This window comes from Pristis pectinata, chromosome 27 (assembly GCF_009764475.1).
Source record: "Pristis pectinata isolate sPriPec2 chromosome 27, sPriPec2.1.pri, whole genome shotgun sequence".
Classification (NCBI taxonomy): Eukaryota; Metazoa; Chordata; class Chondrichthyes; order Rhinopristiformes; family Pristidae; genus Pristis; species Pristis pectinata.
In genome coordinates, this window is record NC_067431.1 from 3,845,141 (window position 1) to 3,871,597 (window position 26,457).

Consider the following 26,457-nt stretch of genomic DNA (forward strand, 5'->3'; position numbering starts at 1 on the left):
ACTGGAAGCTGTCATTTGAGGAACAGCTGTTGGAAACAAAGTTAGGTTACCTTGGCTCTGTAGGACAGCAGGCTGTGAGGTTATTGTAGGAATATAGTTTTGATTTTGCTATCTGAGTGGTAAACTTGCTTTTAAAGAAAAGATTTGAACACACACCACAAACATCACCAAGTCCTCAGTCGTAAGGGGCCACAGTTGGGTTTTAAATTTTATATATTTAAAAAGTAGACTCCCTCTGACCAGCTGGATTCAGACCACAGCATCACACTCTCTGAAGCTCATGCTAAAGGGGACTCTGATCACAAGAAAACAGGAGATTGAGGAAACTGCTCATCATAGAACTATGCAGCACAGGAGCAGGCCCTGTGCCAAATTAAACTGATCCCTTCTGCCTGCACCTGATCTATGCCCCTTCATCCCATGCATATTCAAGTACCTCTCTAAAAAGCCTCTTAAATGCTATTTTATCTGGTGTCACCACTGCTCCTGGCAGTCCTTTCCAGGCACCAGCGTGTTCCAGGAATTAATTCTTGAAATTTTAAGAGAGTTCCTTGAAACTCTGGGTTCGAGACCTGCATCTGGGTCACAAATTTATGCTCTGATCTGCAGATCCTGCAGTCATTTCCCTTCAGGTAATTGGTTCTCTGATTTTAACAGGGTCTGAAATTTATCCCCAAGGTATATAGGTACAAGGTGGATGGTCACATTGGTGTGTTGAACTCAGTCTCTGAGAGACAGTCCATTACTCTGCATGGAATGAATTTCAGAAGTTGAGTACAATGAACAAATTCGCACCATCACTGAAGATAATCTCCTTCCTGGTTAAGTGACATTTACCAAGCCCGATTTCCCACTTTCTAAACAGGACTCCTGCCAATGAATAGTCTTGGTTAAGTGTGAGTTGAAGCTCCTGGCCACTCACCGTATCCCAATCCTGCCACTTTGCCCAGTCTACCCCCTATCCTTATCCCCCAATCCCCCTGCCCCCTCCCTGCACTCCTTACTGGTTCAGAATTAATGCTAAAGACTCCAAAGGTTTTTCCCTCCTAACACATTGCCCCCTCTGGTGGGTCTGTCCTGGCGGACAAAAAGATATGGCTGTCTGCTCTTGGACAAAAAGATATTTGTAAGATATTTATTTATTAGTCACACGTACATCAAAACACACAATGAACTGCGTCTTTTTGCATTATTGAGAATGTACTGAGGGCAGCCTGCTATGATAGACATGTCTGACACATTGTTTGCAAAGTATGACTAGGTCAGGCTGTTGCTTTTGTTTGTGACACAGCTCTCCCAATGTAGACAGAGTCCCTGAGAGGACATTGAACAACCAACTATTTTTCTGCATCTGACCGGTGTCTGGAGTGATGCTGGATGCTCCATCCAGTTTTATTCCTTCTCTATCTAAATGCAGCAGTAATAGCACAACTGAGAATCTTGCTGAATCACTTCAAAGGCTATTTAAGATTCACCACATGGAATGGGTCTGGAGTTACAGAGACCATGCTAGTTAAGAATGACAGATTTCCTCCCAAGAAGAACATGAATGAACCAGATAGATTTTCAACAAACATCCAGTGGTTTTCATGGTATTTGTTCCAAAGATTAGTTGGATCTTTCTCACCCCCAAAGCTCCTGATTATTAGCCAAAGTTAAATTCCACACCCGCCGTGGTGGGATTTGAACTCAGGTTTCTGGATTGTTGGTCCAGTCTCTGGATTACTAGTCTGGTAACAACTGCTGTGCATGGCCATACCCGGAGGAAAACTACACTTATCCCCATTTGTGAACATAACAAGATCCAAATCTTTGATGATGCTTTTCATTCCTGTTGCTGAAGATGTCTTTGAAAACTGGGTTCTCACTGCATCAGAATTCTGGCTTCAGTTGTACAGGTATGAAAGAGATTAAGATCTTTATTAGTCACATGTGCATCGAACCACGCAGTGAAATGCATCTTCTGCATAGGGTGTTCTGGGGGCAGCCCACAAGTGTCGCCATGCTTCTGGCGCCAACATAACATGCTCACAACTTCCTAACCCATACGTCTTTGGAATGTGGGAGGAAACCAGAGCACCCGGAGGAAACCCACGCAGACACGGGGAGGACGTACAAACTCCTTACAGACGGTGGCCGGAATTGAACCCAGGTCGCTGGCACTGTAATAGCATTACGCTAACTGCTATGCTACCATGATGTGCAGTACAATTCAGACATCTACCAATACAATTGCTTTTTTGATGTCTTAAAGCTCTATTTATGTTCATCACCATTTCTGATGCAGAATCAACAAAGGACCTAATCACCACCTCTCATTCCCTAATATAATAGCAAAATTGGATTCTACCTTTTGCCATTATTATCCTTAATGAGCACAGATCCTGCACTGGCAGAGAATCATAGATCACCATAGCACAGAATGGAACCATTCAGCCCCTGAAAAATATCTGTTCTAAATCTTTGAATGAGCTTTCCAGTTAGTCCCACTTGCCTGCGATCTCCCTTAGCCCTGAAATTATCTCCTTCAAGCATTAACTCAATCCAATTGAAAGTTATTCATGGATCTGATTCTACCAGTTTCTCTGACAGTGTACTCTGATCAGAACAATTCACTGAGCATTTTTTTTCTCTCCACCTTTCTTTTGTTCTCTGGTTCTGTTTATAAAGCTAAGAATCCCATTTATTCTTCTTACAGCCTTTCCAACTTCTCCTGTCATGTTCAAAGATTTGTTTAAGTGCATCCCAGGTCTCTGTTCCTGCTTCCCCCCCTTGCAATTGTATTTGAGTTTACATTGCCTTTCATTGTTCCTACCAAGCTTCATTACTTCCCTGCATTAAATTTCATTTGTCATGTATCTGTTTTTTTTTTGCTATTCTCCATCCTCCTGCCATTTGTTCCTCTCCCACTCACCCAATAAAACATTTCAGAGTTTGGTGTTATTTCTAACCATTGAAACAATACCAATGATCTGTGTCCAGGTCGTTAATACAAAACAGAAAGAGCAGTGATCCCAATACTGAAACTACTGTGTTCTCCCCTTCAGTCTCAAAAATAACCATTCATCTCAATGGCTCGGGGCTGAGCTCGATGCTGGTTGATACGAGCGAGCTTGTCCTGTGCAGTTGTAGTGCCTCCATCTGAAGGATCAATTGAATCGAGTGCAACAAAAGACAGCAGTCAAAAATGTGTAGAATTGACTCAAACAAGTAGCAGTGTACATCTTTAATAAGCTTGCAAAGTCTCTGAAGTTTTGGTTAATGAAATGCAAAATAGTTAAGGTGTATTAGCGACAGTGGTTTAATCTAATGATGGAAATTTAAGGCTCGTTTTAACTTCTAATCAGTCTTAATTATAATTGATTTCTCTTTTGTCCATTTCACCTACGTGGGCTTCCTTTGCCAATCTACTATGTCTAACCTTGGCCTGCTCTTGTCATCCATGTCATTACCCTTCTGGATCCAGGAAAATGACATCATAGCAACACTCTGTTTAGTAGTAGTCCTGTTTCCAAACCATTTCACTAAATATTGTTTTCTTTCCTACAATACATGACCTGCTTGCTATTCCCTTCCAGAAGTTCATGGCTATTCCTCATATTGATCTGCTCTTGAGAAAAAAAGGTGATTGTAGATTGCTGTTTTGAATTGCACTGAAGTAATCCTATTAATGCAAACAGTAAAACAACAAGCTCAACAATTCCTTGTCTTTGGATGTACACATCACTGGCAATGCTAGAAATTATTGCCCAGTTCATAATTGCCCTTGAGAAAGTGACAGCAAGTTGTACTCTTGTGCTGCTGCAGGCTTTCTGGTGAAGGGGCTTCCACTGTGTTTTTGGGTGGGGAGATCCAGGACTTAGATCCAGCATCACTGGAGGAATGCGGGTTCATTTTCACATCAGATTAGTGCGGGTATTTGAGGGGAAATTGGTGTTCGTTGCACTGTTAATCACCAAAGGTCACAAGTTTGATGGATGCAATAGAAGGAGCTTTTGTAAGCAATTGCATTGTGTATCTTGTCGATGATACATACTGCAGCTAGGGTGTGCTGCTGGTGGAGTTGGATGCTTAGGATGCCAATCAAGCAGCAAGCTTTGTCGTGGATGCAGCTGAGTGCACTGAGTGTTGTTTGCCAGGTTATTGGGTTGTAGCTACATTGGAGCACCTTGATTAGGGCAGAAGTATGGGTACCTACAACATCCTTACTGCAATGTTGAAGCTTTCTGCAGTGCGGACAGGTTGCTGTTAGGTCTCACAGACTCTGCTGTATCCAGGGTTCACAGCTATTGGTAGGATCCTCAGGAGGGAGCCAAGGTGGATCATCCACCCAGGACTTCTGGTTGCAGAAGGCTGGAAATGCTTCAGCCTTCCCTTGTATCATTGTCTCTGGTAAATTATGAATCCAGCAGAGGTATGATGATTAAAATCCATCTAAACTTCTATAGACAGTGAGATCAAACTCTCCTCAGATTTTTAAAGTACATACTAATATTCATTTTAACTCCTTGCATTTTTTTTTAATTAACCACACTTCAGAAGACTCAAATACATTAAAAAGTATTGCTGTTCTGATGATTTCTGCTGTTTGAACAGAAATAGCTTTTTCAATTTATGTTTTGTTTCAAGTGAGAGTAGTGATATGACCGAACTGGTTTGGCATTTAAATGTGACTTGTTTTGAATTCTATTTTGTTCCTCAGAAATGTAAGAACTTTGCATTTAATTACTCTTTAAGATATAAATTGGTTTGTATTGTGCTCAGTTTTGCAGCATGAATGGGTGTGAAGCAGAGCAGTGCAGCTGTGGGAGGGCCTGGATTCTGTCAGCTCTGGCATGGCTCCCACTGATAAACGTGTGTCCAGACACAAGGAACAGACCTCGTGTCTAACTAAAGCCCAGTACCTGCTGAGGAAACCCATCCATGACCCCTTGGAGTGGGGAGCAGAGATCAGCCAAGATCTGCCAAAGGAAATCATTTGTTTAAATGTTTTTTGAGATCTGGGCATCACTGTCAAGACCAATATTTATAGCCTTTGAGAAGGTGGGTCTCAGCCAGCCTCTTGAGCCACTGCTTTCTGGTGGAGGCAATCATACAACACTGTTGGGGAGATAGTTCCAGGGTTTAGACCCAGCAGTGATGGAGGAATGGCAATCTATTTCCAACTCAGGGTGGTGTATGTCTTGGTGGGGAACAATAAGTGGGACCTTCCCATGCACCTAATACTCATGTCCTTCTTGCTGATAGAGGGCATGAGTTTGGGAGGTGTCGTCTCAGTAGCCGAGGCTAAGTTTGCTGAAGGGTCTCAGACCTGAAACATTAACACTGTTTCTCTCTCCACAGATGCTGCCTGCCCTGCCGAGTGTTTCCAGCATTTTCTTTCTATTTCAGATTTCCATCATCTGTATTTTGATTTTATTTTCATAGCCTAGGCTAGTAACTGCAGTGCTTTTTCGATGGTACCAATTGCAGGTGGTGGAGGGAATGGAAGTTTAGGGTGGTGGGTGCGGTGCCAATCAAGTGAGTTGCTTTGTCCTGGATGGCGACAAGTTTTGTGAGAACTGTTGCAGCTGCACTTTATCCAGACAGGTAGAGAGCGTTCCATCACACTCCTGATGGTAGAAAGGCTTGGGGTTGTCAGGAATTGAACAACTCACCAAAAGGCCAGTTTCTGACCTGCTGTTGTCTCAGTATTCAGACGGCGAGTTCTGTTGAGTTTCTGATCAATGGTGGCCCCCAGAATGTTGATCATGAGGTTCTCAGTGATGGGAATGACATTGAATATCAAGGGTTGATGGTCAGACTTTGTCTCGTTGGAAGTGGTCATTGCCTGATGTGAAGGTTACATGCCACTTATCCGCCCTTGCCTGAAAGTTGTTTAGGTCTTGTTGTATTTACTGAGGTTTGTGAATGGAACTAAACGTTGTAAATTCCCAACTTCTGATCTATTGTGGGAAGAAAAATCATTGACTAAGTAGTTGAAGGTAGCTGGGCCAAGGACACACTGCCCTGAGGAACTCCTGCAGTGACATCATCGTGTCAGGTATGACTCCAGCAAGGGAGGCATCATCACTTGATGCCCATTAACTTCATTTTTATCAGAAATGCCACACTCAATCAAACACTGCCTTCATGTCAAGAATGGTCACTCCAATGCTGTCTCTGTAATTCAGCTCTTTGGTCCACATTTAAACCAAAGTAATGATAAGATCTGGAGCTGAGTGTTTCTGGCAGAACACAAACTGGGCAGGCTATTGGTGTGTAAATGCTACTTGACAGCACTATTGATGACAACTTCCATCACAATGCTGATGATTGAGAGTGCTCTGATTGGATTCACTGAATTGGATATCCTCCCTTTTGTGAACAGGATGCATGCACCTGAACAACTTTCCATACTATTGGGTGGATGCTGTGTAGTAACTGCATATGAAGAGCCTGGTGAGAGGCACAGCTAGTTCTGGGGCACAGGCTTTCAGTATTGCAGCTGGGATGTTGGCTGGACATGTCGCCTTTACTGCCGCAGTGCTCTCGGCTGTTTCGTGATACCACGTGGAGTGAATCAGATTGGCTGAGGACTGACTTCTGTGACGATAGGGATCTCAGGAGGAAGTCAAGATAGATCATGCACTTAGCACTTCTGACTCAACAAGATTACAAAATCTTCAGACTTATCTTTAGCAATCACATACTAGGCCCCAACATCATTGAAGATGGGATGCTTTTGGAGCCTCCTCCTCTCGTTGAATTGTCCACCAACATTCATGCCTCAAGTGCTGCAGGACCTCAAGTCTTCCATGTGATCCGTTAGTTGTGAGATTGCTTAGCTCTGTCTATTGCCTGTTGCTTTTTTGCTGTTTAACACCCATGGAGTCCTGTACTGCCACTTCACCTGGTTGGCACCTCATATCCACAGCATGTCCTAATCCACTCCCCATTGAACCAGGGTTGATATGGCCTGGTAGTGATGGCAGAGTGAGGGACGTGCTCAATCATATGGTTACAGATTTCCACTGCTGCTGTTAATCCTTATGCCTCATGGATGACCAGTTTGAGCTGCTAGATCTGTTCTGAGTCTGTCCCATTCAATACGATTGTAGAACAACACAACATGATTCAGGGGGTCCTCCATGTGAAGGTGGGACTTTATTTCCACCAGGACTATGTAGTAGTCATTTCAACAACTGCTATCAAGGACAGATGCATCTGCCATGGGTAGACTGGTGAAGAGGAATCAAATAGGTTCATCCTTTATGATGGTTGACCGCTGTTTGCCTTGATTATACTTCATCCCACCCTTAAACCTCTAATGTCTCCATTCCATGCTCCCAGTTCCTCCATCTCTGTTGCACTTGCTCCAATGATGAGACATTCTGCACAGACATCTCTGAAATGTCTTCCTTCTCCCTGAATCATGGCTCCCACTTGACCATAGTGGACAATGCACTTGACCACATCAATACCCTTATCCCTTCTCCTCCTGCTCAGAGCAAGAACAGAGTCCCTCTGGTCCTTACCTTCCACCCCACCAGCCTCTACATTCAATGGATCATCCTTCACAATTCCCACCAGCTCCAACAAGATTCCACCACCAGATTCATACACCTCTCTCCTGTCTGCATTCCAAAAAAATTGTTCTCTTCATGCCTGCCTGGTATGCTCTGCCATCCCCGTCCACCACTCCCTGTCATACGGCACTTTCCCGTGCAACCCCAGGAGGTGCAACCCCTGTCCTTTCACCTCCTCCCTTCCCACCATCCAGGGACCCAAACAATCCTTCCCAGTGAAGCAGCGAATTACATGCACTCCTTGCATTCTTGTGAACTGCATTCAGTGTTCACAATGTGATCTCCTTTACACTGGAGAAAACAAAACTCTGGCCGTTGATTGCTTTGTGGAGCACCTGAGTTTAGTCTACAGGAATGATCCTGAGATTCCAGAGGTCAGCCACTTCAACTCTCCATCCCACTCTCACTCGTACCACTCTGTGACCTCTTGCACTGTTACAATGAGGTCCAAAGCAAGCTTGAGGAACAATACCTCATCTTACATTGGGGCACGTTGCAGCCTGCAGGACTCGATATCGAATTCTCCAACTTTAGATAACTTGCACTTTCTTTCTCTTTGAATGAGAATTGACCATTTCTGCCTGCCATCATTTTTATTCAGCTTTCCCTGCAGCCTCTGTCTCCACCTTCAACCTACCCTGCCCCCACCTAGCTTCATCTTTTCATCTGCCTCCACCTATCATCGACCTGCCTCTTATCTCCCAACTCCACCCCTCCCCTACCTGGCCCCATCTGTCCATCATCCTTTACCCATCCTGAGTCCACCTATCATCTACTGGCCCCTGCCTCAGCCCTCCCACTCTCCTCTTTATGCTGGCTGGTTTCTCCTTCCATAGTCCTGATGCAGGGTTTTGTCCTGAAGTGTCGACAGTTCCTCCCCTCTCCACAGATGCTGCTCGACCCTCTGAGTTCCTCCAGCAGATTTCTTGTTGACCCTTCCCCACCTTCTTTGCAACCTAAACTTGGTTCTTTCTTTCTCAGTTCTGGTGAAGGGTCCCGGACCTGAAACATTAACTGTTTCCCTCTCCACAGATGTTGACTGACCCGCTGAGTGTTTCCAGCATCTTCTGTTTTTGCCCCAGACCAAACTCAATTGCATTGATCACACAAGGCAGCATTACAGAAAGTGCCAAGGGAAATAATTACCAAAGCCCCGGCGACATTGGAGATAACTTTAACTTGAGGTGAGCTTCAAGGATCAAAGTGGGGCAATGGAGTGAACCCAAGTGTGAGTTAAGGATCTTAATTTATGAAGGTGGGGCAGACCCTGACTCTGACTCAGTGAGAAGAAAGTCAATGCCAGCCAGTAGGAAGCAGGGCTGACAAGGTAAACAGGTAGCCCACAGAAGCAGAACCTGGAGGGGTATGTATGGAGGAAGTGTAGAGAGGGTATATAAATCGAGTAACGAATGGGAAACTCTGTATAGGGAAAGCCCAGGGTATTCCTGTGGGACCAGAGCTCTTGCCTAACCTGCTCCACTTGCCAGCTGCCTGGGCTCTGGCTAGTTCTGGTGTTTGGTGGCCCGAGGGAGAAGGTTCAGTGTTACATAGAACATAGAACAGTACAGCACAGAGCAGGCCCTTTGGCCCACAATGTTGTGCCAAGATGGCTATTCCCTCCTACCTACAGATTGCCCATATCCCTCCATTTTCCTCTCATTCATGTGCCCATCCAAGACCCTCTTAAAAACCCCCAATGAATTTGCCTCCACCATGCTATCAGGAAATGCATTCCAGGCATCCACCTATCTCTGAGTAAAAAACGTACCCCTCACATCTGTTCTGAACCTACCCCCCCTCATCTTAAATGCATGCCCTCTGGTATTGGATCACTCAATAATGGGAAAAAGATATTGCTTGTCCACCCTATCTATGCCCCTCATAACTTTACACACTTCCAACAAATCACCCCTTAGTCTCCACCGCTCCAGAGAAAAGAACTCAAGTTTGTCCAGCCTTTCCTGATAGCACTTGCTCTCTAATCCAGGCAGCATCCTAGTAAACCTCCTCTGCACCCCCTCTAAAGCGGTGACATCCTTCCTGTAGTGAGGTGACCAGAACCGTACGCAATACTCTAAATGCAGCCTAACCAGAGTTCTATAGAGATTCATCATAACTTCTTGACTCCTATACTCCGTACCCTGATTAATAAATGCAAACATTCCATAAGCCTTCTTAACCACCCTGTCTACCTGTGTAGCCACTTTCAATGAGTCATGGACTTGCACCCCAAGGTCTCTCTGCTCTTCGACACTGTTAAGGGTCTTGCCCTTAAGAGTCTACTGCCTGGGTCACAGTTAAAATGGCCACGTCCAGATGATCTGACTTGAGCAAGACATTGCCACTTCAAATATGTCCTCCTCCTCTGGGCCGGGAACATTTCCTGTGTTTGAATTCATGCATTATAATAGTTTGTATCTGAACCAAGATGCACACACTCATTGTGATGCTCCTGTTGCTTTTTTAACCCAGGCAGGAGTGCAGTGAATGGGGGAAGATTAATGTTGGCCTTACATAATCATATCCATTGATCCACAGCAGAAAAAGCAATTTTTACATTGGAGAATTAATCCATTACAAACTTTTTTATTGAATTTACACTTGATTTTCAGCCATTGGCTTTTGTCCAAAGACATCGATTAGTTGGCTGTGTATGAGCTGAATACCTGCTGGTACTGAGCAAGTATAAACATGGCAGATTAAGTCTGTGGAGAGCCTTCTGTCAGCTCCCACCCAGCAGGCTGCCATAGGCACAGGCAACAGATCTTGTGCAAATTACAGTCCATTAAACAATTTCAGGCTGCATGATATTGCTTTCCTGAATTGTTCTTCCTTGCAAGCACTACTCCTCACTATCAATAGCTGGTTGTAGTGGGATTTCTTTACTCTTATCAATTACCAGTGGCAGGGTCTCGCTGCCTGGGATTGTCAAGAATTGACCTGATCTGGTGTGAAACTACTGACAGAAGGTAAGGATGCAGTACAGCCTCAAACTGTTCGTAGAGTCACAAAAACAAGTCCAGCATGGTTGCCGCTCAATCAGTTGATGTCACCCATTTATGATGAACACAAGCTTCTGCAATGATTTTCGTCAGCTTGTCCTTCTTCTGCTTTCTCCTGGATTGAAGCGTCCACCTTCATGAAATCTAGACTAACACAGCAGTTCGGTACCGGCACAGTGCTGCACTGTTGAAGACTGTATCCCTTGCATGCCAATCTACTCTCTCAGATGAATGTGAGCGATCTCATAGGGACGTCAGAATATGGAACAACAGTGATACTCTACTTAATTACTCCATGTGGTAAAGTTTTGCATTCCTATCACTTTCCACGTGAACAAGTTTTTCCACAAATCCCAAATCCATTGATGCGCTGTTATTAATGTGCTTTAATGTTTGAAATATTTGGACGTACCTATTCCAATCTCTACTGCTATTGAAAGCCATCGTACCTGCACTTGTCATTTGCATTTCTTCTCTTTCCTGGAATAAAGGCTGCGCACTGGTGCAGCTGGTCGAGCTGCTTCCTCACAGCTCCAATGACCCCGGTTCAATCCTGACCTCTGGTACTCTCTGTGTGGAGTTTGCACGTTCTCCCTGTGACCTCACGGGTTTCTTCATGGTCCTCCAGTTTCCTTCCACATTGCAAAGAGGAGCAAGTTGGTAGATCAATTGACCACTGTAAATTGCCCCTAGTGTGGCAGCGAATGGTAGAATCTGGGGTGCGGCTGATGGGAATGTGGGGAGATTGAATAGAATTAATGTAAATGGGTGCTTAAGGGCTGGTGGGCCGAATGGCCTGTTTCTATTCTGTATGACGTATGACTCCAAAGAGCCCAGCCGATTCTGCCCCTTCAATGTACACTGAAGTTGCAGCATATCCTCGATTGCAGTTAAAGTAAAAGCATTGTTTTCTGTAAAAGTGGGCCTTATGAACAGAATCATGATCTCTCACTGGGAATGTGAATTGTTGGTCGCTTGAAAAAAGCTATAAGTGAAATGAATAGCCTTTGTTCTGCTCAGACAGAATGCCAATGTTGTTTGATTAAACTAAGTTCTTGTGAACATTGGGGCAAGCCACCGGGTTTGGTTATTCCAAGGCCACTGAGCTATTTCGATCAAAGTACTCAGGAACTTAATCCCTTGGAGATTTAACAATATGGATTTAGCTCAGATTTTTAAAGGGCTTTATTCCAGACTATCTTTAACCACTGGATGATATACACCACTACTGACATGAATCGGATCCGCTTTGCATTAGCAAAACAAAATAGGCAGGCATGAAAACCCCAGCTTTTTCTGAGAAGGTTATCATTTCCATTGTGCTGAAAGTAAGCAGAAAGCCCCTAGTGCTAGGCTGAACTGGGTGTCCACTTGTTAAAGCAAGTTGTGACATTTAACCTTTCAGAGCACAGAAAGGATCAAAGAGGTCACAATGTAAAGAACAGGCAATGTTGACTGTCAGTAGATCTCACCCACTCATTCATTCAAAGCTGTTCAATGTTTCTGATGTTATCACAGGGATGCTCAGAGTAATGTATCCCTTGGGTGTTTCAGCAGAGGAATGAATCAATCTATAATAAAGTGGTTATTGCCTCTGCTAAAATAGAAGCGTGAAGACCTTGAATCTAGGCTGCTAATCATTTATACAGAACCATAGTCAGCAACAACTACTTACACTGATGTGGTGTCTTCAGTATGGTAAGTGTCATAAGGAGCCTCACAAAAGCATAATCAGCCAGAATTTTCGACGCCAAGTGCTCACGGGGATAATAGAGCAGCTGACCAAACGTTTCGTTGAAGAGGGGTAACTTAACAGGGAGGAAGGTCTTTCAGAGCAGCTAATGGTGCAATCAACTGAAACTCTTGGGATTTAGGAAATGAGGAATGTTCAGAAATTGAGGAACACAGTTCTTGGAGGGTTGAGAGGCTTGGGGAGCTTATAGAAGTAGAAAGAAGCAAATCCATGCCAAAAGAATCAAAGAGCTAGTCCAACTTCCAAGCAGATAAATCTCAAATGTTTGCCAGCTGAGAATCAGATTTATTATCACTGACATATGATGTGAAATTTGTTGTTTTGCAGCAGCTGTACAGTGCAAAGACATGAAATCTATAAATTACAAACATAAATAAATCGTGCAAAAAAAGGGAATAATGAGGTAGTGTTCATGGGTTCATGGACTGTCCAAAAATCTGATGGTGGAAGGAAAGAAGCTGAATCGTTGAGTTTGGGTCTTCAGGTTCCTGCCCCACCCTGATTGTAGTAATGAGAAGAAGACATATCCTGGATGGTGAGAGTCCTTAATGAGTTTGCCTTTGCTTGGCTGGTCATGTGTTATCAAGTGAGTTGAAAGTTTGTCAGGGCAAATCTTGGTCCCGAGCCTTAGACATGAAAACCTAGACTGACAATGAAGTTCAGTATTGAGTGAACGCTACAGGAAGTTGGATCTCTTGGATGGCACATATCCATCTGCTGTCTCAAGTGCAAAGGAAAGATTCCATAAGGAGATAAGAAAATGGGAGCAGAAGTGGGTCATTCAGCCCGTCGAGATGTTCAGCCATTCAACAACATCGGCATCATTTATGCCTCGGTGCCATTTTCTTGTCCTATCCTCATATTCCTTGGTTCGCTTAATATCCAGAAATCCATCTATCTGTCTCCACAGTCCTCCAGGATTCAAAATTTTCAAAGATTCACCAAGTTCAGAGTGAGGAAATTTCTCCACGTTTCACTGCAAAATAGCCACCCTTTTATACTGAGTCGGTGATGTTGGCACTAGACTCCCAGTTCCTGTGACACCATTTTGACCTGTGACGCTCTTAGGTTGTAACCACCAGTGTCACAGCCCCAACAGAGTCCAAGGACTGACTGTGGAAGTCTCTGGTTCTTCCCGACCTGACAAAACCTGCTTCAACTTCAACTGCTTAATGAAGGACACTGAAAGGTGACACTGGAAAATGAGGTGACGCACAACCACAGTCGCTCATGTCAAACACATCACTCAGGCTACAGTCCATCACTGGAATTGCTTGTTCTAGATCATCCTTTAGCTACAGGTCATTCCCCAGGTTATGGCAGGGCCCTGTTCTTGTGAACTGTTCATAACCTGAACAGTTTGCAAGTCAGAAATGCAGCCGCGATCAAAGTTCCCAGGCAGTGGAACATCCTGCAACTCTGCAGCAGTGGGCAAATCTATACCTCCGGTCTCTCAAGTGCTCACTCATAGGTATGGTAAATTAATAAATTGGTAAATTGGTTTATTGTTGTTGCATGTACCGAGGTACAGTGAAAAACTTTGTTTTGCATGCCATCCATACAGATCATTTCATTACAACAGTGCATTGAGATAGTACAAGGGTAAACAATAACAGAATGTAGAATAAAGTGTTGCGGTTACAGAGAAAGTGAAGTTCAGGTAGACAATAAGGTGTAAGGGCATAACAAGGTGGATTGTGAGATCAAGAGTCCATTTTATCATACTAGGGGACCGTTCAATAGTCTTATAACAGTGGGATAGAAACTGTCCTTGAGCCTGGTGGTACTTGCTTGCAGGCTTTTGTATGTTCTGCCCGACTGGGGGGGGGGGGGGGGGGGGGGGCAGAATCAGAATGTCCAGGGTGGATGGGGTCTTTGATTATGCTGGCTGCTTTAGCGAGGCAGCGAGAAGTGTAGACACAGCTGTACGTAAGTCTGGGGAGGACCTGTATGTCATGATTATCTGTCACACAGCCTCACCTGGAGCCATTGAGTGGATCTCCAATCTCAAAAAAAAAACAATTTTAACCTACTACTTAGTTAGCTGTACCCAAGGGGAGGAATTCTGAAGAAGAGTAAAGATTCTCTCTGGCATCCTTGCCAATGTTTCTCCTTCAATCAACGTTGATACGGGAGGTGATTATTTGCTTGATGCCACGTCGTTGTGTCTGGGAGCTTTTTCTGCATATTTGCCATTCTATTTATTCCATTACAACAGTGGTGATATTACAAAGTTACAGCAATGGCTGTGCATCACTTGAGGTAGCCCCTCCTGCCCGTCTCACTCTTCCTGCGAGCTGCTCTTGCTCATGAGACCCGGGCTTAATATCAGAGCTCCATCCTTTTTAACTGCTATCTGCCCATGCTACACATTAACACTGATGTTATGTACTGGGCAAAATCCTTTAACATTTCTTGGAAATCACCTTCATCGATGAGGCAATTTTGGAAGATTTAGATTTTTTTGTAGAAAAGTTTTATTTACAACATCAAGTAACAAATATTTTAATTAAAACATTATCCTCCTTGTCCAGGATGGACTCCAGGCCTTGTGGTGCCTCCTGGTTCAAAGGCTTCCACTGAGCCAGTGGACAGCGGTTGTGTCCAAGGATGATCAGGCATGATCATAACCTTGGCAGTGGGACAGGAAGTCAACCTGAATGGCCCACTGACAGCCCACCATCTCGTGTTAATTTTGAAGACACACTCAAAAGTTAAATCTTGCATACTCTCTACCTCAGATTGAAATTGTTCACCTCCTTAAAACACACACAAAATATCTGTGTTCAGGAGGATAAAAAAATTATACCATTCTTGAACACAACTATATGACTCATGACTTTGCCTGACCTTTAGTTTCTGGTCCAGAATTTGTAAGTTTCTGTGATTTCTTCAAATGCTGTATAAAACTGATTCTGCACTCCCTGTGACATCAAACAAAATAAAACAAAACACCTCTCATTTCACAGGGGATCTCCTAAAGTAGTATATGTACTTGACCCTATTTCCATCAGAGAGATCTCATTCTTACATTCTCATATGTGTTTATTTTTAAAGGGGACCATTTTGCTCCCATCCTCCATTTCAATAATGTTACTTGTCTTGAAAGCGAAGGAGGAAATGACTACAATTTTTCAATCCTCCCTGGCTGGTGCCAGAGGATTGGAGGATTACTATCAGTGGAAGGTTTCTTAAAAAGGAAGGGATAAACCAAGAAATTAGAGGCCAGTTAGTTTAACCTCAGTGGTGAACAAATTGTTGAAATCCATTCTGAGGGGCAGTACAAACCTTTATTGAGGCACAGTCAGAATAGATTTATTAAGGGAAGGTCATGTCAGACCAACGATTGGATTTTCTGAGGAGGTAATAAGTAGGGTTGATGATGCAGTACGATGGATATAGTCCACAAGGAGCTTAGCAAGGTTTTTGATAAGGTACATTACTGCACACTGTTCAAAGCAGTAAAAACCCATTGGGTCCAAGGGAGTGGCAAACTGGATCCAAATTGACTTCAAGGTCGAAAGCAAAGGGTGATTGATAATGAGTGTTCTAATGACGAGAAGGTGCTTACCATGAGACTCAGTACTTGGTAATACGCATTAATGACAGACTTCATTGTGGAGGGAACATAATGAAAAAAGTTTGCAAATGCTACGAAAGTTGCCTGTATTGTTGAACAATTAGGAGGAAAGCTTCAGGCTGCAGGAAGGCATTGATGGTCTGGTCAGGTGGGCCTCAAAACCAGGCAGAGAACTAGCAAATGCAATTTAATCAAGTGAATTGATAGGTGCTGTATTTGGAAGTTCTAATAAGGCAAGGGAGCATACAATAAAGGGCAGGATAATGAATGACGTGAAGGAACAGCAGGACTTTGGAGGAGATGTCTGCAGGTAAGGATGCTTTCCTTTATTTGTCGAGGCATGGGATACAAGAGCAGTGAGGTTGTGTTAGAACTGCACGCAACATTAGTTAGCACGTGGCTTCCGCATGATGTGCGGTTCTGGTAGGCTTGTCATGGGAAAGATGTGTTTGTACTGGAGAGGGTGGAGAGGAGATTTATGAGGAGGTTGTCAGGATAGCCATGAAGAAAGACTGTATAGGCTGGTGCTGTTAACTTAGGAATGGGGGAGGTTGTGAAGAGAATAAAATTGAGGTGTATAAAATTACTATGGGCCTAGATCGAGTAACAGGACACAGCTATTTCTCTTAGTAGTGGGGTCAAATGTCAGGGGCAAAGAATTAATGCCAGGGCATTTCTCTGCCCAGGAGTCCCCGCCCCAGAGCGTGGATCCTTTCTCTTGTCTTCAGAATTCCTAATCCGACTGGATCCCTTTACTTGCTTCTTACCCTCCTGAGATCTTTTCATCATTAACTGTTGTCACAATTTGTCACAGTGGGTGGCACGGTAGTGTAGTGGTTAGCGTAACACTATTACAGCACCAGCAACCCGGGTTCAATTCCTGCCGCTGTCTGTAAGGAGTTTGTACGTTCACCCCGTGTCTGCGTGGGTTTCCTCCGGCTGCTCCGGTTTCCTCCCACATTCCAAAGACGTACAGGTTAGGAAGTTGTGGGCATGCTACGTTGTCGCCGGAAGCGTGGCGACACTTGCGGGCTGCCCCCAGAACATTCCACGCAAAGATGTATTTTACTGTGTGTTTCGATGTACATGTGATTAATAAAGATATCTTTTAACCAGGGTTGACAAGGGTGGTACTGTTGTGGTTTGGCGAATTGATGTCTATCTTACATGGGGTGAATGTCATTTCTCAGACTCCTCAAACCTCTCACGGACAATAACCCCACCACTGGACATCATTGTCTCCCAGGCAGTCACTGACCTCATGTCCTCAGGAGATCTTCCCTTCACAGCCTTTGGCCTCAGAGTCTTTCAAACTTGCACAACCCACTTTTACCTCCTCCCCAAGATCCAGAAGAAGTTGTCTCTTGTCACCCTTTGTTTCAGCCTGATCTTCTCCTACACAATGTATTCCTTCATATCTCGACTCTATTCATCTTCCCTTCTCCAGTACTTTCCCACTTACAGCCATGACATTCCACTACCACATTGACAATTGCCAGTTTCCTGGTCCCAACTGGTTCATCTTCACTATGGATGTGCAATCCCTCATCACCTCCATCCCACACCAGAATCGTCTCAGGGCCCTTTGCTTCTTCATTGAACAGAGGCCCAATCTGTTTCCCTCCACCACCACTCTCCTTCACCTGACTGAACTTGTTCTTGCCATGAGCTATATTTCCTTCGCCCTCCCTTACTTACTTCAATAGTTGTTGGAACTCACATGGGCCCAGATTCTACCTGTCTCTTTGTTTGATATATGGAACCATCTTAGTTTAAGCCCTATTCAGAATCTCTTTCTCCATTACTTTGTGACTTTATCAGTGCTAATTCCTGCTCTTGTCGAACTTGAAAATGTCATTACCTTTGCTGTCAACTTCCACCTTGCTCTCTCTTTCACATGGTCCCTAACTGGGTCTTCCCTTCTTTTTCTTGACATCTCTATCTCCATCGCAGTTTAGCTACCAACATCCATTACAAGCCCACAGACCCCCACAGATATCAGACCTTCTCCTACCTTGCTTCCTGTAAAGCTCCATTCCACTCTCCCAGTATCTTTGTCTTCATCATATCTGCTCTGATGACAAGACTTTCCACACTAGTGCCTAGGGAAAGCACGGATTTCATTCCACCATGATTGATAGGATTCTCAACTGTACCTCCACCACAACCTGCACATTTTCTCTTCCCCTTCCATCCCATCTGCCTCCATATTCCATGGATTATCTTCCACAGCATCCACTTTGCCCAAAGGATCTGTGCTTTAGTCTGCTCCCAGTCACCAGTATACTCTCTGTTCCCTCCATCTGTCTCCCTCTCTGCTGCGTTTGTCTCCTCCTTGACCTCAAATGTCAACTGTGTTTTTCTCTCCACTAATACTGCCTGACCTGCTGAATGTTTCCAGAACTGCTTTTGTTTTGGATTTCCAGCATCTATAATTTTTAACTCCAAGTAAGTTCTAAACAATGACAGAAGGATTGGAGGGAAGCTGAGGGAAAGCCTTTTCACTGGTACAGACAGAAGTCCTCATCACACTCCTAGCACTTGAATATGTTCTTGAAAAGCTTCAATCTGCAGGACTAGAACCAAAGGCCAAGGCATATACATTGGGCTGAATGGCCTCCTGATGTGATGTAAATTTTCTATACTCTATGATCCGTCTGTTCCACATAAGAACTAAAGGCTCCAACTCTCTATTGTAGAAGCCAAGGCTCCCAATGTCAATTTTGTTAACTCTACTCCACCAGATGGCCCTGTTCCAACTTTGCACTCTGATTCCAGACACCATCCCTAGATTCTCTTATGTCTCCCTTTTTTCCCAGACTGGGCACTGAAGTTACTGGAACTCATCCTGTCACCACATAACTGCAGCCACTCAGTGCCTTCAATAACATGTCTTTATCGATTCATCCTTGTCACCAGTGTAGTGCACCTACCTGTGTGAGTACTGACCAGAGTAATGGGCAGAATGTATTGCAGTGGTATGTGGGAAACACAAAGAGCACAAGTTTTGGACCAATCCCAAACACACAAAACAGTTTACGTTTAGTAGTTAAAATTTGCACTCAAACTAAAATGTTGCACTTCCTGTTTAAGGCCTTCAATTCCAATGTAAAGCATCAGCACAGATCACCTCATTTAATCAAACCCTCGGTTTCACAGAAAGCACATTCAGTGATTTTCTTTTACTCCCTGAGGATAATTCCCTCACCTTTGAAGCTTTTGGTTCAGTTTGTCAGTCCCCATCTCTTCTAGTGTTGTGGCCATGATTAATAAACGGTTGACTGCAATCTGAACAATATTCCACATTGTCCTTTTGCGCCAAAACTTACTACGACACTAAAGGTTCAGCTTGACCTTCAGATCCCTGAGTAACATGTACTGTACCTCAAGGCCATCCTAATGTCCTTTGCAGCCAAATGCTGTTGGGCTAAATGCAGTGTAGTAATGGCCCTTCCCACATCAACAGCTCCAGCACTGAAGCCCCAGTTACACTCAGACAGGCACACTGAGCAGGCCACGTCGTTTACCGAGCCTGAGTAGTGTTTTATGAAGATTTAACATAACCTGTTACTCTTGTGCTCTATCGAACCCCTTTCCCCAACCATTGTGGACATATTACTGGTCACACACTGATGAGAGGCACTGATCTAACAGGAAAGGGGATCAGGAAGGGAGGTGGTACACACGCTCCTGTTTATATCAGCAGTGCTGTGGTCAAGAGGGCTGAAAGCTTCAAGTTCCTGGGAGTGAATGTCACCAATAGCCTGTCCTGGTTCAACCACGCAGACGCTATGGCCAAGAAAGCTCACCGGCACCTCTACTTCCTCAGGAGACAAGAAATTTGGCATGTCCCCTTTGAATTTTTATCGATGCACTAGAGAAAGCATCCTACCCGGATGCATCACGGCTTGGTACGGCAACTGCTCTGCCCGTGACAGCAAGAAACTGCAGAGAGTTGTGGACACAGCCCAGCGCATCACGGAAACCATCCTCCCCTCCATGGACTCTGTCTGCACTTCCTGCTGCCTCGGTAAAGCAGCCAGCATAATCAAAGACCCCACCCACCCTGGACATTCTCTCTTCTCCCCTCTCCCATCAGGCAGAAGATACAAAAGCCAAAAATCACATACCACCAAATTCAAAGGCAGTTTCTATCCCGCTGTTATAAGACTAGTGAACAGTCCCCTAGTACAATGAGATAGACTCTTAATCTCACAATCTACCTCATTATGGCCTTGTGCCTTATTGTCTGCCTGCACTGAACTTTCTCTGTAACTGTAACACTTTATTCTGCGTTATGTTATTGTTTTCCCTTGTACTACCTCAATACGCTCATGTAATGAAATGATCTGTATGGATGGCATGCAAAACAAAGTTTTTCACTGTACCTCAGTACATGTGATAATAATAAAGCAATTATTTTATTGCTAAATTTACCAATTTTGCAGTCCCCATTCCATTATGCAGAATCCATATGTGATCCCTGCACACACATCCCACGGTTGACCTTGTATTTTACGTGATTGACAGGTGATCAACAATGTGCACCCAATCACAGCTTGGCGTTCTGATGCCCAGCCCTTATAGAAACTTCGGAGGGCAGTTACTAGGCTCCCTCCTGCACTGCTTGAAGTAGTGAGCCATCGAGGTCCGGCACAAAGCAAGATGAGGTGAAGCACAGGTGTCACAACCATGAAGGGTGAGGGACCCAGAAGAACGGGGGTCTGAGAAGTAGGTGGGTGAATACTTGCTGAAGGGGCTAGAAAATTGGTGGCAGCAGGGTAAATAAAGTCAGCATGGAAATGTATAATGCTATCAAAATGAGCTTACTAAATCAGTTGGCCCTATGTCTGTTAACTTTCATTTGGTGGGTGAAGATAGTGTCATCTGGAGATAAATCCAGAGCCAGTGACAATGTTATGCTTTTTTAATGGGTTGCTAGCATTTTTGTGATTTATGCTGATGTGATTTAGTCAAGCTTCTTCTGCAACTATAAAGCGTAAAGTGGCACTAACATTTGTTCAGCAGGATTCTAATGGGTGTAGGCTGCAGTTAATATACGAGTTAAAAATAGTGAGCAGTGGTATTCACACCCGTGGAGTTTAAACCTAATGACAGAGGCACTAATGGATGGTGGGGAATGATTGTGATATTTACAGGAATAATTTCTTTTGATAAAGTAACAGGTAGATGAGGTGAGAGCTGTCAATTGAAAAAGGAAATATGTAAATACTGCAGCAAAATCTCTCCAGGAGGACAGACGATGCGCCATGGTGGGGGTTTAATGGAATTTACAGTACTGAAACAAGTCATTCAGTCCAAACAGTTTGAACTTTTGTTTAATATTGATGTGAGCTTCCTCCCACTCTACTTTATCATCTCACCCAACATATCCTCCTAATGCTTTCACCATAACAAAATTACTTTGCTCTGTCCATATTATGTACCTTAAGTACTCATTGTGGTAGAGAGTGTTGCCTACTAATAAGTCAGTAAAGATCCTTCTGAACTCCTTAAGGATTTATTAATGAGACTCTTTTATTTATGGTCCCAAATTTTAAAATTTTCCACAAATGGAAATGTCTGTATTCTGAACCTGTCAAATCCTTTCATCATTTTAAAGGGCATATCGAGTTTCCTCTCAACCTACTCTTTTCAAAGCAAAAGGGCCTACATTCAATCCTGTCTGACAGATGCACCTTTGCAAATTGTTTTGCTCTTTCTTCAGTGTTTCCACATCAAGTTTACAACAAAACAGCAAAAGGTAAAGTCAGCAGGTCAGGCAGCATCTGTGGAGAGCGAATGTGATTTAATGTTTCAGATCAACGAGCTTTCATCAAAACTGAAACATGCCAGAAATAAACCAGTGAAAGGGTAAGGGCATAGAAGAACAAAGGCAAGGGTGGTGGTGAAGGGAGTCAGGAAAGATGAAATTGAGGCAAAGTTGATCATACACGGCGGGGTGGGAATGGAAAAGGCAAACAAACAGGTGTCTTTGAAAAGGAGTAACTTGGAAGAGTAAAATCATAACACGAGCTGAGGAGACAATATGTACCAAGGCAAAAGATGAGCACTATTTCTCAGGCTCACACTGAACTTTACTGGAACAATGTAGGAAGCTGGTGACAGAGAGGTCTGAATGGGAATGGGATGCCTTGGGCAAACCTGTAGCCTGTGTGAAACTGTAGGCTGTATGGTATTCTATCCGGGTGCATCACGGCTTGGTATGGCAACTGCTCTGCCTGTGACTGCAAAAAACTGCAGAGATTTGTGGACACAGCTCAGCACATCACCAAAACCAGCCTCACCTCCATGGATTCTGTCTGCACTTCTCACTAGCTTGGTAAATCAGCCAAAATACTCAAAGACCCCACCCACACCGGACATTCTCTCTTCTCCCCTCCTGTCGGACAGAAGATACAAAAGCCTGAAATCACGTACAACCAGGCTCAAGGACTATTGAATGGTCCCCTAGTATGATAAGGTGGACTGTTGACCTCACAATCTATCTCGTTATGGTTGTGCACCTTACTGTCTGCCTGCACTGCACTTTCTCTGTAGCTGTGACACTTTATTCTGCATTCTGTTATTGCTTTTCCCTTGTACTATCTCAATGCACTGATGTGATGGAATGATCTGTATAGATGGCATGCAAAACAAAGTTTTTCACTGTACCTTGGTACATGTTACAATAATAAACCAATTTACCAATTCTACCAATAATTAGTCAAACAGTGAAAGGAACTAAAATTAATTGAAAGTGACAGTGATGTTTCAAGATTAGTCAATTATGGAAAATGAAGAAAGACTTAAATTTGAGTAATGGTGAGATATATTCTTCCATTCTCTGAACTAAGCAGGAAGTAGATGGAAGAGTGCATTTGCTCATTCGAGCTGGAAACCTTGTTGTATCTACGTTGGAGGCAAATTACACCATCAATCTCTCACCTGGGCTGAAGATCAGCATTGACCAAAGTCATTCATGATCACTTGAAATAAAATTTGATGAATAACTGGTTATGTATATGTCCAACTATCGGAGAGTAGATATTAATGTAATTAAATATTATAAAGTCATGGAGCTATGCAGCATAGAAACAGGCCCTTCTGCCCAGATCATCCACACTGACCAAGGTGCCAACCTGAGCTCGTCCCATTTGCCTGCATTTATCCCATATTATCCCATATCATGTATAGGCACGGTAGTGTAGCGGTTAGCGTAATGCTATTACAGTGCCAGTGACCTGGGTTCAATTCCAGCCGCTGTCTGTAAGGAGTTTCTCCCCGTGTCTGCGTGGGTTTCCTTTGGGTGCTCTGGTTTCCTCTCACATTCCAAAGACGTACGGGTCAGGAAGTTGTGGACATGCTACGTAGGTGTCGGAAGCGTGGCGTCACTTGCAAGCTGCCCCCAGAACACTCTACGTAAGAGATGTATTTCACTGTGTGTTTCGATGTACACGTGACTAATAAAGAAATCTTATCTTATATCTTATCTTATTCCTCTAAACCTTTCCTACACATGTACCTGTCCAACTATCTTTTTTTAATTGTACCCACTTCTACTACTTCCTCTGGCAGCTCATTCCATATACCCACATCTTCTGTGTGACAAACTTGCCCCTCGGGTCCCCTTTAAATCTTTTCCCGCTCACCTTAAACCTGTGCCCTCTAGTTTCAGGCTTCCCTACCCTGGGAAAAAGACTGACCATCCACCTTACCTATGCCTCTTATGATTTTACAAACCTCTATAGGTCACCTCTCAGCCTCCTCTACTCAAGGTGAAGAAGTCCTAGACTATCCAGTCTCTCCTGATAACCCAAACCCTCCAATTCCAACAATGTTCTTGTTGATCTGTTCTGCACCTCCTCTGGCTTAATCACATCCTTCCTATAGCTGGCTGACCAGAAATGCATACAATGTTTCAAGTGCAGTCTCATCAACATCCTATACAGCTATAACATGATGTCCCAACTCTTGTACTCAATGCCACAGCTGATACACCTTCTTCACCACCCTGCCTACCTGTGTAGCCACTTTCGGGGAATGATGTACTTCTCCCCCTCGATCTTTCTGTTCTACAACACTCCCAAGGCCCCTGCCATTCTTTGGAAAAAAGCTGATTCTGAACAGCTGGAAAGGTGGAATTTCACGTCTGAAAATACAACTGATAAGAGTGAATGGGCCCAGCAGGAAACTCAATTGGATATTCTGAAATTTTGCTCATGCATGATCAGAGTCATAGAGTCATACAGCATAGAAACAAGCCCTTCGGCCTAACTGGTCCATGCTGACCAAGATGCCCCATCCAAGCTGGTCCCATTAGCCAGCATTTGACCCATAACCTTCTAAACCTTTCCGATCCATGCACCTGTCCAACTGTCTTTTAAAAGTTGTTATTGTACCTGCCTCAACCACTTCTTCTGGCAGCACATTCTACATGGATACCACTCTTTGTGTAAAAAGTTGTCCTTCGTGTACCTCTTAAATCTTTCCCCTCCCACCTTAAACCTATGCCATCTGGTTCTTGATGCCCCAAATCTGGGAAAATGCTACCTGGATTTGACTTTCCAAAATGCAACACCTCGTACTTATCCAAATTAAACTCCATTTGCCATTCCTCAGCCCACTTACTCAGCTGACCCTGTATTTTTTGATGACCATCTTCATTGTCCATAATAGCATCTATTTTAGCATCGTCTGCAAACTTACTGACCATGCCTTGTACATTCTTACCCAAATCATTGACATAGATGACAAACAACTATCGACCCAGCACTGACCTCTGAGGCATTTAACTAGTCACAGGCCTCCAGTCCAAGAAACAATCTTCTACCATCTCTCTGCTTCCTACCATCAAGCCAATTTTGTATCCATGTGATCTAACCTTCCAGAGCAGCCTAACATGTGGAACCTTTTCAAAGGCCTTACTGAAGTCCATATAAACCATGTTTGTCACCCAGCTTGCATCAACTTTCTTGCTCATCTTATCAAAATACTCAATCAAGTTCATAAGACATGATCTCCCATGCACAAAGCAATGTTGATTACCCCTAATCAATCCCTGTCTTTCCCGATGTACATATATCTTATCCCTCAGAATCCCCTCCAGTAACTTACCCACCACAGATGTTAGACTTACTGGCCTATAGTTCCAGGTTTTTCTTTGCCGCCCTTCTTAAATAAAGGCACAATATTCGCTACCCTCCAGTCTACCGGCACCTCATCCATGGCTAACGATGATGCAAATATCTCGGCCAGGGTTCCCACAATTTCTTTTCTAGCCTCCCACAGTGTTCTTGGATAAACCTGGTTAGGCCCTGGAGATTTGCCTACCTTCATACCTCTTAAGATATCCAGCACCTCCTCTGCTGTAATACCGACTATCCCCAAGACCTCCCCATTTACCTTTCCTCGTGCCAAAGTCTTCATGTCTTTCTCCACGGTAAAAACAGAGGAGAAATATTCACTAAAGACCTTGACCATCTCCTGTGGCTTCACACAAAGGTGTCCTGTTTGGTCTCTGAGGAACCCTATTCTCTATCTCGTTATTCTTTTTCCCTTAATAATGAAATCTCTTCAGATTTTCCTTAATCTTCTCTGCCAAAGTTATCTCATGCCCCCTTGTTGCCCTCCTGCTTTACTTCTTGAGTACACTCTTGCATCCTTTATACCCCTCCAGGGACTCAGCTGCCTGCACCTGACCCATGACTCCTTTTTCATGGTCAGGGCCTCAATATCCCTCATCATCCAGGGTTCCCTACTCCTACCAGCCTTGTCCTTCACTCTAACAGGAACAAGCAGACCTTGAGCTCTCACTGTCTCACCTTTAAAAGCCTCCCACTTGCCTGTGGTTCCTTTGCCCACAAACAACCTACTCCAATCAACATTCGCCTTGCCCCAATCTAGAACTTGAACCTGTGGACCAGTTCTGTCCCATTCCACAACTATTTTAAAACTAATAGAACTACGGTCACTGATCCCAAAGTGCTCCCCCACTGTCACCTCAGTCACTTGCCCCACCCTATTACCCAAGAGTAGGTCGAGTTTTGCCCTCTCTCTATTAGGGCAGATTGAGAGAGAGCTGGGTGTACGGAAAGTTGTACAGAAAGTGTACAGAAAGTTGATCCATCTCTGATACTGTACAATCCCAAAAATGTTAAGTGAGTTGGTTGGAGCCCAAGGTACAAGAAATCATAGTGATTTGATGTTAAACTTATTGATTTAATTTTCACAACAGACTGTACATTGTGCTGGGATTAATGTGTCACAGTCCGCCTGTACAATGATCACAGACATTGCCTGAGATTCTTCCCTTTATTCTAGCTTTGAAAATGAACACATTTTGGCAAAGACTTCCGACACTGATAAGAAAGCAAATTATTGCCAGTGACTGCATGGTGGGCTAGCGTTGTGTCGAAGTGTTGGATTATCCTCATATTGATTCCACACCAATATGATGAGAATGTCCTCTCTTCCCATGTGTGAAGTCAGCTCAGGAAATGACAACCTATTATCTACTGGATGCAAATCACAGGGTTGACTGGAGTGGGAAAT